Source organism: Tinamus guttatus, unplaced genomic scaffold (genome assembly GCF_059628265.1).
Source record: "Tinamus guttatus ecotype Peru unplaced genomic scaffold, ASM5962826v1 Tinamus_guttatus_pri_ptg000403l, whole genome shotgun sequence".
In the NCBI taxonomy this organism is placed as follows: Eukaryota; Metazoa; Chordata; class Aves; order Tinamiformes; family Tinamidae; genus Tinamus; species Tinamus guttatus.
The window spans coordinates 1,072,065-1,084,654 of NW_028288937.1; the positions used below are offsets into that span (position 1 = coordinate 1,072,065).

Sequence of the window (12,590 nt, forward strand, 5' to 3'; positions counted from 1 at the left end):
GCTGCCATTTCTTTTTTCACGTGTGAGCTTATAAGGCAAACCTTTGGCAGGGATGTGGAAAAGGGTACAAGTGTCTGAGGATCCGGCTCGTATTTCTGAAGTGATGTTTAATGGCCTTTGCCAATATCAAAACTTACACGCACTTTTATTTTTAGCTCTTCTGGAAACTGCTTTTCATCACTTATTTTGAGTATGAAGCTGTGCCTGTAAAACAAGATGATCCAAATATGAAACCTTCCCCAATGCAGAATAGTGCTCATCAGGTATAATATAGATATTTTTCCTATTTCAGGCCATGTTTTGAGCCATGTAGTGGAACACTTCGCATATCTGGTGTGCATAGGTGGCTTTTCTGGGTAAGTTCCTCTAACCTCAGAGGAATCAAAACATTTTTGTTTTTAAATCAATAGATCTAAATTAATAGACTTGAAGGAATCCTCGTACCAACTTTCTCTGATCCATGCTCGTTTTATTTGAAATGGTAGATACCACTTCTTGTAAGAAGTGAATCAGGTACACATCCTACAAATGTGGACCATGTTCAAGTGTATAATGTAGTTTCTTCCTCAATCTAAAAAGGACATTTGCTGTTGCTTAGAGCTTTTGCATAATGTCACACAGTTAAAGCTACTATTTTTTTTTTCACAGTATTATGTATAAGCAGCTGAAAAGCTGGTAACATTCAGAACCATTCACTGGTTGTAATGTAGTGACTCTAATAACCTGTCATGCATGGCATTAATAGCAGTCTGCTTTTTATTTAGCTTAAATTTATTGTACCAGAAGATCTGAAGTTTTCTGAGCAAACCTTTCTGTGTAATTCATAATACTTTTCTTATGTCAGTCTTTATAATGTGGCCAGTTCTAGACAGTTGCTTTCATGAGGCTGTATTTTAATTTGTACCTGAAAGTGATTTATGAAGAAAATCTTTTACTGATTTTACTGAGAGAAAAGCACCTCTGGAAAATAAATATTATGGTTCCATGAGACAGATATTGAATTTCATTATTACTGTTCTGATGAAAATCTTTATTGATCTTCTACTATTTTAGTTTTAGTTGAAGATAAACTGTGCACTTTCTGCTCAGAAGAACCCAGAAAATAAAAGGGCCTACCTGAACATACAAACACAAGAAAGATAAAGCTAATTTTTTTTGCTGTTAGGCTAATTATTATTGAATCATGCTTGACAAATATTGTCTCCATTTTTTCTGAGTAATCACAAGCATGGATTGACACTGGCATTCTGACCTAGCTGCATTTGAAAAAAATAATTCTTTTCATTTCAAGCTGCTACTTCTGACTTTTAGTGGTAAAAACTGCAATTTATAAAATCTTTAAGGCAAATTTGAGGGTGATTTGTTCATCATAAAAAGGAAGAATTTACGAAAATTCTTCTTAATTGTGTTTATTTTACTTTGTTTTGCTTCTATGGACTTTCCTCATATGTTATGATATCTTAGTGTTTTCCTCTTCAAAAATAGAGTTGTTTTTCCTTTTGCTCTTATACCTGTCATCTGTTGATGTAGAAGATACTGACTTTTTGGAAACAAGGGAATATAATTTTCCGCATCTGTAAAGTGGAAAAAAAAATGTTTATTTTTCTGTTATTCTTTGAATGCTTCTTTAGAGGAACAGGCTGACTATGTGAATGCTTGTACAATTCGGTACTTAGAAATCTTTCTTGTTTTTTGTTGCCTAACACCAGAGCTAGAAAGGCAATAGAACACTTTTAACTATTATTTAACTGTTTAACAGTTGTGCAATTTTGTTTCTTTAGCAAAATTGATTTGAATTGTTAATTTCTGAGAAAGTAATACAATTAAAAAGGTGTCCCTCAGCTGCAGACTTCCTTTCCTTCTATTCACTTCAGTCTTATTCCCCCCACAAGAGCCATGGATAAAAGCTGCAAATACCCAGTGCTAATCTTAAATGTTTCCAAAGAGCTTATAAGGGGGCAGAAAATCAACCTGCCCCAGGTGAAGAAGTCACTGGAGAAGAAAGTATCAGGGCTTGTCCAAGGCATTGCTGTGGTAGATAAAAGCAAAGTAACAACTGATCACAGTCGATTTCTTAGAGCTCACTTGAACAGTTTGAATGTGCCTTTTGATAGTGCTGGAGAGTAAGCTCAAAAATCCCTCCAAGTTTGAGTCATCTTTTTCAAGAATTCCCTCAGAAGGACTCACTGCTGAAACGCTGCAGGGTCCAGACCGTCCGAACTGCAAAAGGGAAAGCAGAATCTGGAACGAGTATGGCAAATTCATCTTGTAGTCAAAAAGAGACAAGGAGGTCTTGCAAGAAAGGGTTGTGGGGCTGGAAACTGAGCTGAAAAAGTGTGCAGGACGTAGCAAGTTGTCTGAAGGCAGAGAGAATGAAATAGCCCGTTTTTCAAAGGTGAGTCTTCTGCCTTTCAGCTCGTGGCAGTTTTTCCCTTTGTTCTCTGTCCGTGTAAATGAGAGTGTGTTTCGTGACAAAGGGAACTCTAAACACAAGCATGGCAATGTTCAGCTCTGTATGGAGCCATTCATCTCTTCTGGTTCCTGTCTCTGGCAACGGCATCTTTTGTAATGATTTTTGAGACAGGGTTAAGTGACAAAAACATATGATATTGATGCATAGATTATGTTTGCTGAGCTGTTTTGTTTTGCTTTTTAACGGATACTCTCAAAGAATTAAATATATCTGTTTGTCAATATTTTCTCTTTTGGAAGACTTTAGTGCTAACAGAAGATTCATTGTTTCTGTTTGGCCTGCTGACCAAACTGGTGACTTGGAGTAGTGCCACCAAGCTTGAATCCTACTGTAAAACCCAATCTTAACGCTAGACTAAGGCTTCCTGTAGGAATCTAATCTAACAGTTTAAGAGAAAGGAGTTCTGGTTACCCACATGTGCATGTCCCAAAGGCAGATCTTGACCCTGCATTTCAAGACCGTTCCTTATTTCTGCAGTTTTTGTCCTTTAGAATTGAAATCCACCTTTTTTCCATAAACTATTGGAATTACACGCACAAACCTTTTTTAAAGAATCTGCTGCTCCAGTTCCCAAACTCTTTTCTCTAATGGCCATAGGCGTTGCTACCTCACGAACTGATGCCCAGCTCTTCCGAAATATTTTGAAAACTATCCAGCTTTAACTTGGAGTTAATCAATTTGTGAAAGTTGTGTGGAGACCTGTTATACCAGGAGACTGAATTCAGTGACCCAGGAGGCTAAGGACTCGTTCCTGCTTTAATGAGAAGAAAGATTAACAGCAGCAACAGTGAGAGGAAGTTTCCCGTCCTGACAATTTAGTGGGAATATATAAAAATGAACTGACATTTATGGTGAGCAGATCAGAATCAAATAAATTGGAAGAGAGCAAATGGACACCACAACAACTGGTAAGTTGTTGGGGGGATGGACGGAGGAGGTTATTCCTAGCAAAAACATTTTCTGACTTTTTAAGAACAGGGAGAATTCCTGTACAGTGCATGCAAACACACTACCGAATAGCAGAACATGAAAAGAAGTTTCTGATTCCTCCTGTCAAATATTGACTACAACATAAATCAAAGGAGAAGACTTTTGTGGGACCTGCAGAATCCAGGTCAGTTTAGCATGTTACCTGTGCAAAGCAGTCTCAAGGAGAAGCAGGTAGAAAGAGAGGCAAGCAGTGCTCAAAAATAATCGCTTGAGCTTTGCCTTATTATCTAATAAGCCATTTTTCTCTTTTTGAGAAATTCAAGAGAGACAGACACCAAGTGGACAGAAAGACTTCATCTTACCGGTAGAAATATTTTCTTAGGTAAAAACCCGCTTTGGGAAGTGGGAACTCCTGCTCCCTGCTTTGCTATCAGCAGGTTGCCATCTGCTGGATGCCCTCCACAGTATCCCTATTCCGAGGTTATTGGAGACTTTCCTGGCATCTGTGTTAGCAAACATGGCACACCAGGAGGGGGTCTGCAGGGGGAAGAAGCTGGTGCGACAACCTGTTTGTGTGCATTTCAAGGGTTTTATTTGGGACCAGCCACACGGGTGCCTGGGATGCATCTTTTGGATAGTTTGAAACAAAAGGGATCCAGTTTGTGTGTTTCAAGACTGCTCAGTAATGTGCATGGCAACACAAGACTTGAGGCAATTGGAGAATATGCATAAGACATGCACTCCTGACCCAAGCTGAGAGGCTGATGTGGAAGCACCCTTTAATTATTTTCACCTTCTCTATATATTCTGAAGACTTGGAGGCCACTTTAGTTCTCCTGCAGCTTGTATGCTGGCCATCGTGCAGGGATGGTCCTGACAGGAGGGTCTGAGGTGCCACTACTTGCCAGACTGATATCTGGAAAACTGCTCTGACCTCCAAGGGTACTAAGGCTCCAGTGAATGAAGCACAATGTGAGCAATACTGCTTGTGAAAGATGTGCGTTCTGAAAAAAACCTCCTTAGCAGCACTGCTGCATATGGAAGATCTTCCTGCCCTTCCAGTAACTCCACTGAGTATGAGGAAGATGGATGAAATTTTGCACGTTATGGATGGAAAGGGCAAAATGCCATTTTCCTGACAACGTGTTCTTCTCTCTCTCTTGTTGGAAAGAGAAGAGAATCCTGTTTTCCTGTTCTATTACTGAGAAGTCTCTGTGCCGGTTTCCATAAGTTTGGCATATCAGTCCCCTTCTCATCATACAGGGAATGCAGAGCACTATCACATTTCTCTTGTTCTCCCAGTAGCTGTTAGATGTACTCTTGAGGAAAGAACAAGATAAAAGGGGAATATTTGAAATCATAAAACACTTTTAATGACTGATGGTTAAGGTACATTAATTATGCATGTGTGTACCTAAAAACTGAAAACACTCTTATTTTTTGATGCTCCAGAAGAACTGTTTATTCAATAAAAGGCATTTTCTAACTATAGACAGGTATCAATTCCTTTATTGACCAAATTGATGCCTTCCTCTGCTAGTGTGTCTGCTATCTTGCACCTCCTGACAGGTAACTGATGTATAACTCATTCATGTTTGATACAGAGAATGAACAAGATAATGCATAGTTTTCCCATAGTAGCTAGTTTCTAGAGTGGGCAAGAATTTTGGTGTCTTCCTTCTGGAAAATGCCCATCTGTAACAATTTTCAGTTTTTAAAAGGAACCATGAGACAGGTGTGCATGAAATCCTTGTCCCTCCCACTTCTCTTACTAGGACCAGGCCTCCCACCCTGCTTTTTTCAAATATTTGCTCAGGCTCTTGAGAGTGAGCAGAGTACATCTAAGCTGTCCGGAGTGAATGCAGAATGTGTGATTTCTTTTCTCCTTGGCCAGGACAGCTCAATAACTGAAACAGGGGAGTCAAGAGCCTGGCTGGAAGGAACCTCAAATGGGGAAGAGACACAAACACAGAGGACTAATGTGAAGAAAAATGAGCTGCTGCTGGAAAAACAAAGAGTTCAAGTCCCAGCTCAAAAGGACCCAGAAAGAGGAAAAGGAAAAAATCTTCAATTTAGAAAATGAGAAGGTGCTCAGTAGAGCAAGTAGAGCACGATCTACCACATTTTTCAACTATTATGCTTAGTCTGAAGTGTGCCAACTTCGCATCCATGTATGAAAGGTGGCTGTTGCTTTCTTCCTCTGGGAAAGGTGAAAATGGAGGCAGTTTTTGCACCATTGAATTTCAGGGGAAGGAGTTACCATTAATGTCAATGGTAGTGGATCAGGTCCAAGCAGACAGAGAGTGAGAGCTTCCTATTTTCGTACCATGAAGAATAACTAATATAAACTTTCAGAGTTCCTGATAGGAAAGAAGCAAGCAGTCATGGTGTGAAATTGGTATTTACTATAGAGCTGAAAGAAACATGGTGTTGGTGCTGGCAGTGAAGATGTGCACTCCCTGGCAAAACCCTGGAGGATGCAGTTAAGACATCCTAATGCTTCCATGTTCTCCAAGGCTGTGAGTTTGCAAGCCACAGCATTGCTCCCTGGTTAAGGGGAGTGGATATTTTTCTTCTCTAGCAAGTCAAATCCTGAGAACTGAATTCTTGGAATTTTCCTGAAGCTAAAGGCAGGGCTCTCACTGGGCATAAGAATGCTCGAAAATGAACTGCCACGTTCTTCTGCCACATCCACCTCCTTCAGCGAGCTACAATCAGGCCCTATCAGCAGTTGCTCATTGAACCTGCACTACTACAAAATGTAAGATTTTTTTAAAAAGAGTTGTTAAATGTTCCCACCAAATGGCTGTCTCTTTCAGCATATGCAGGGTGCTCCAGGGCTGTCTTCAGAATTGTGCTCTAGGAAAACCTGTCCCTTTGGACAGCTATGTCAGCTTGCAATAGGTCCCTTGAAATCTGTGGAGCTGTGACAGACATACAGTGAAAACAAAGCCACAGCTGCTCTAATATGTTTGTATGGGGGGTTTTCCAGCTGTACGTGCAGTAAGATAAAGTTCAAAATGAACCATTGTTGTAACAATGAGAAAAATGCTGGGGTAAATGTTATTTCCAAGTTTCCCTTCTAAAGGAAATAATATTTACCCCAGCATTTTTTTTCCCAAAAAAGAGAGACCAAAACAAAGACCTATTTTTTTTTCCCTTAATCTTTCTCTTTCATTCTACGCATGTTTATAGCGTTGAATGCATCGAGATATGATTGTTCTTAGTGTGAGTGGGAAATAATAGGGTGTTCTGGAGCAAAATGTCTAGGATACACAGTCCAAAGACCCTGTGGTACAGGATGTTCTTAAAGCTCTGTCATAGTTCCTGTATGGAAATCAACCATGTGCTTTGGAGGGTGCCTGATGTACCTGTTCTGCTAGGATGCTTTTTGCAAAGGGATACCAGAAATAACGGCCTTCATTTCAGTTGCTGAAAGACATGAAAGACACATGTTTTGGGCCGTGTTTTTCACTTCATTGATGGTGAGTGTTTGGCAGTGCTTCTGTTTCAGTTTTCCTGCTCTGTGTTAGTGAACCCAAAGAGACTCCCCTGGCTGCATAAATCCTACAGTCTTCAGGGAGGCTCTTTAGCCCGCACTCTGAGCTGACTCTGCTCCTGAAAGAAGGGTTTTCCCCCTCCACTGCTGTTCTCATTTCTCCTTTGCACTTGCACAAGCACTAACATGGCAAGTGAGGGACCTGATCAGGAAGCTGGGTGAAAATTTCCAGACATTAGAGAGTTAAACAGATTTGATGAGTAAGGAAAAATCAAAAATCTCTACCTCATTCTGTGTCTCTCTCCCCTCCCACATCTTGATTTTCTTTTGTTTTATTTTGTTTTCTTTTTTTTTGTTCTGCTTGTCCAAATTTCAGTTTTCTCTAGCGTAAGAGGGAAGGCTGAACTGCTTTCTCATCCTAAAAAAAAAAAAAAAAAAATCATTTTGTGGGTCTGAAATGCCCAGGCAGGACGATGCGGGCAAGTAGAGCTTTCTCCTGCTACAGCTGCTGAGATGTGATCCTGTCTGCTCTGCAGGCAGCGCAGTATTGTATCTGTGCATGGTTATGGGAGCAACAAATCTGAACTTGACCTGCGTGGCCCAGCTGATGTGTGTGAGGTCTGTAACGGACTGCGGAGGTGGGATTTTCAATAGGGCACTAGAATTAGAGAATTAGAGAATTAGATCTCTTGCTATCTTTGAAAAGTGATTCATGAACAGATAACAGAAAAAAAAGAGACACTCGGGATGTGCTCTGTCTGTTATGGCTGAAACAAATTAACATCTTGTGCTGCTCATTCCCCCAACCCTTATTACCTTATTATCTGATTTTTCCACCCCTTGTGCCCATACCAATGTTCATCTGATCACTAGCTAAGCCCATCCCACTCACCAAAAGCTTTTTATTGTTGTTCGGGATATTTTGATAAGATGGTTTCTACTATTTTATGAAGCTGAGTAGACTTACTGGGTGCTTACAGGGACTTTTCAATCTGGGCTTTACAAACCTTTCAGCGAGGAGAGCTTCTCTCCTGGGACTTGTTCCCCTTTGAGCCAGTTTGTGCTAAGTGGCCAGGAGAGATGAGAGGGACTGTTGTCTTTTGCCCAAAGAAAACTCTTAATTCTTCTCAAACTGTTATGTGAAACTACAAGTTTGTTTTAGAAGAAAGTTTTTCAGAAGAACTTGATCAGTATACCCTGCTGCCTCATTTACTCTTACTTATGCTGTGTGAATGGTATCCACCAGGCGTCTAAATACACAGAGATAACAAGTAATTCATCATAATGTTGTGATTGTTTTTGATTATTTGCAGGACATCTGCCTGAAGGAGATAGTGGGGCTGAAGGCCTGTGTTGGACAGGTGATGTATGAAAGGGAATCTCGTGGTATTGAACTGTGTTGGAATACAACTTGCAGCATAAAAAGGAAAGGAAGCTCCAGCTTCCTCCCCCCGCCCCGAGAAGATTTATATTCAGCATTTGTGTGATATTGTTTAGATAATGTCTTACTGAGATGTTAAGAGAAGTATTAGTAAAAATTGCATTCTTTTCGCATCATGGGAACTCCTTCATTCCTGCAAGCTCTTCAGACAACAATAACACAACAGCAACAACAAAATCTGCTGTGCAGTCTCTTTGGATCATTTTGAATTCCCTTTAGAGAAACTATTAGGAATCTCATCGTCAAGGTAATTACAAAGAAAGCAGCCTGCAGACAGAGTGCTTATTTATGCTAATGCTTGGCCTTTTGAGAGTTTTTTTTTTTTTTTTCTCCTGGAGAATTCAAAGGTTCTTGCAGGCATGACAAGAGTTTTCTGTGTCACAATAGAGGCCTCGTGAGAGAGTTGTGGAAAGTGCTCTGGGAAGCTCTCAATGGATGCTGAATGCTCCCCTGTCCCTACAGCTGCCCAGGATAGCAAGAGATAGAAATTCCTTTGGGATGTGTCAACCTGTCCTGAAAAGAGGAGTTATGCAAGTATTAATTTCATAAACACATTCTCCAGGGTAGATTTGCTTTTCCTTTAGTGTTCAACTGAGTGAATTTCACAGGCACATGAGACTGAGGTGGGTTGTGTGGAGTCTGGCCCCATTTTAGATTCTTGCTGTCCCTGCATAGGGCAATGAGGGCCAGACAGTGGCTGTTTGTATGTTATGGTCTGTGGGGTATCACAAAAAGCACAAGCTGTTGAATAAAATTGGGTTTTAGTTACTCTATGCTAATCTGAATATTACCTGATATACTTACTGCCTTACCTGTGCTGAATGTTGTCTTGGGCTAGGGGTGTTTTCCAGCTAAACCCTTTTTTTTGCAAATAACGATGTACATAGTTGATACAAAGTGACAAAACTCTTCAATATTCCAGTCTTTGTAAGTAATTTCAGAACCTGACAAGCTTGGTGGATGGGGTTTTCTTTAACTTATTAGTGTTTTAGCACCTCTGGTTTGATAGATAAGAGCACAAAAGTGTTTGCTTCTGAGGAGGCTGGAAGAACTGCAGAAAGCTCTTGAGAAGGAATCTTCTGCACGTAGCTTGGCCTCAGCTGCTCATGGGAGTGCAGAGATGCTAACAGCTTCCCAGCGCAGCCCACTGGATGTTGGGGCAGGTGTGTAGATCGGAGAGGCATCGTTGCCTCTGCTCAGGAACACAAAGCAGCACTGAGATGGTTTGTTCTTCTCAGTCTGAGAATTGATACTCTGTGGTTGGTGATCTCGGTTCCTGAAAGGAGCAGCACAGCTTGGCTGTGTGTGCTGAAGTGTTCTAGTGTTTTACACAAGCACTTGTAGTTTGGTAAAGGTGAGGAAGGGGCATAAGCAATAACCCCAGCTATTATGCTCAGTTAGAGTCCAGATACTTCTCAGAAATCTGCACGGGTGATTTGAAGCTGTGTAGGTTATTTCTGTGCAGCATTGAGTTGCCTTCCAGACAAGAGAACGAGAAGCAAAGATATACTAACATTTCATCTTCTATTCTCATCTAGAGTGAGAATGACTGGGTTCTTATTAAGAGTTTGTATTAATTAGAAGCCATAAGTTCTTTTTTTTTTTTTTTTTTTTTTTTACCAGCTCTCTCCTGGAGTGGCTCTGTAGGTTTATTCTTTAATTCTGGCACTAAAGAAAATGGTTTTGCTGTGTGGAAGGAATTCTGCAATAGTGAAAAATCTTACTTAATTACAAAACATTTCCTTTCCCACAGAAGTGTCAGTTTGCTGAACCAGAAAGTCATATCAACTTGTTCTCTGCTATTTAATCATTGCAAATACCATTGGAATAAAAAGAATGAACTGATTAAACTGAGGCCAAACAATAACTTGGGAATGTCTGTGTCTCTTGCAGGCCTTCCTCCTTGTTTGACTAGCTGTGATGGTGCTCTTGGCAATTCCAGTGTCTTCAGGGATCAAGGAGTTGCTGGGCTGAGCTCAGCAGAGCTTAATCAGAATGACAGAAACATATGAACAGCTGTAAGAACTGATTTTTGTTTGTTTGCCGTTCTATTGAAAAGATTAAGTCTCTTTTATCCTTTCTAGAAAATTTACAGGGGCATGAAACAGGCAGTACAAAAACGCAAGTTCACGGAAGTCCTTCATGGGAAAGATGCACAGCTGGAAATGTGGAGGGCTGTGTTTGAAAACAGAGCAACGATTTGAATCGTTTGGTAAGGGGATGGCCCGTAGCATCTCATAAAGCTGGTGACGAGCACTTCCTTGGAGCGTTGGCACGTTGTGGTAACCTCCTGCTGCCTGTTGCTCAGCAGCCTGCGCCACCAGCCGGCTTGTTGCCAACCTGCCTGCTGCCCGGTGCTGGTGATCTCCGTGCTGTCCCCCTTGGTAGTCCTAGCTGTTAGCAGCAGGCTTTGAGCTGAACAAATGCAAATATGCCTGACTTTAGTGGTGTTGACTTCAGTGAATCCACTAGTGTCTGTGGTGCTATTTGTGTGCACTAAATAAAACGTAGTCTTGTTTACCATCCTAATTATCAAAAAGAACAACATCTCTTGCTTCGGAGGGAGCCCATAAACATCTGTTTTCCCTGTATATCTGCAGGCATCTACACATGTGGGTGGCTTTTTCCTATGGCTAATCCTATGGCTAATCCTGAAATATTAGGATTGAGTAATGCAACTGGCCCCCACTGAAAGGGTGAAGTCCTGCTTGTTCCTCTTGTCTCCTAACTTCACACCCTGCTTTTGGCAGGGCTGTTTTAGGGACTTTAGTGACTCACTGTGGAATCTGAAAAACATGGATAAAAAGGAAGGATGGGGGGAGAGAGGAGGGACTCCTGCTGTGGGCACAAGCAAACTCTTGTATTTGCTCAGCTGTCTATGCAAGGATTTACCTCTCTGATTAAACATCATGTGCTTCCTCTGAGGTACACAGAGATGTTCTCCAAGAATAGCCCTGGAGTTGGAGCTTTATCTCTGAGTGTTTGTGCACACTTAGCGCACGGCTGCTTTAATGCTGTTATTCCATAATGCAAAACTAGCATCTAAAACAGTACATCAGGTCCTGCAACTTTGTATGTGTGCAGTTTGCCTCATTCATGTAATCCATTATTTCTCTGTTTTTTCATCTATTTGCTTGTCTTTTTTGGTACACATTAGGAAGGGGATTTTTTGGATGCTATTATAAGTCTTGGTTCTGATCTGACATTCCTCAAAGACCTAAACTTTGTATTGAAGGAGGAAATGATTTTGACTGCAGCTGGAGTTTCCAACAACCTATTTCTGCCCTAAACCAAGAGATTAGCAAAAGATTAAAAAAAAACAGAGACGGAAGACTGGCATTTTCAATGAAGGTTCATGACATTTCAATTCAAACTCAGCTGGGCAAATTGTTTTACTTCCTGCCATTCTGAAAGCCTAAGAAATCTAAATGAGCAAATGAGACAATTTAATCACTTCAAAACTTTTTCTTTTTTTTTTTTTTTCAAAATGTCTTTTTTTTTTTTCTCTCCTGTGTTAGGAAAAACTGGTACATTGTGTTTAATTCAGACATTTATGCTAACAGTGTAATATTCTTTTCCTCAAAGGGAAAGAGAATATAACCTCCTGCTTGATGTTATGCTCATCATGTACATAAGAAGACGCTTTCTGGAAGAAGTGGTGCTGTGTGGATGAAGAACACTTGGGAAAAGCGGGGTAAATTTAGAAGACAGCAACTGAAATATGGAAGCACCCCTTAAAGAAGGGATGTTAACTAGGCAAAGCAGAGGACATGGTGTCTGCAGTAGCATCTCTTCTTGCTCCCACAGCAGGGCTGGAGTCCAGCCAGGTCTTGTGCTTTGGAGTCTGTTTTTTAAAGTTGGATGTGTTGTTTTTGGAACAAGTGTTCAGGCAGCACTTGTATATGAACTCTTTCTTTTCATACTAACTTCCCCATCTGAAAAGATATATTTTTGCAAATTTCTAGATCATATTTCTTTTTTTTTTTTTTGCTATTAATTATCATATTACAGTCATAAAATTAAATAATCTGTGAGAAACTTTCCTATTAATCTTCCCCCTTCATAAGGGGCTTTCCTGAAACCATAACTTATCAGTTCCATTCTAATGAGCTTCTTCCTTTAAAATGCTTCTAACCAAACATTCTTTTTTGATCGAATGATTTGCTTTTCCATATTAACTGCATCAAATAGTCTTGAGCAAACAGGAAATTATGATGTATTCTAGTCATCTCTCCTGTGGTCTTACT

The 12,590-nt window shown here is 40.4% G+C and overlaps 1 pseudogene; it reads left to right on the forward strand.

Moving 5' to 3' along the window:
• The first annotated feature begins 227 nt into the window (after positions 1 to 227).
• On the forward strand, positions 228 to 12,061 carry LOC148593377 (uncharacterized; annotated as a pseudogene).
• The last annotated feature ends 529 nt before the right edge of the window (positions 12,062 to 12,590 follow it).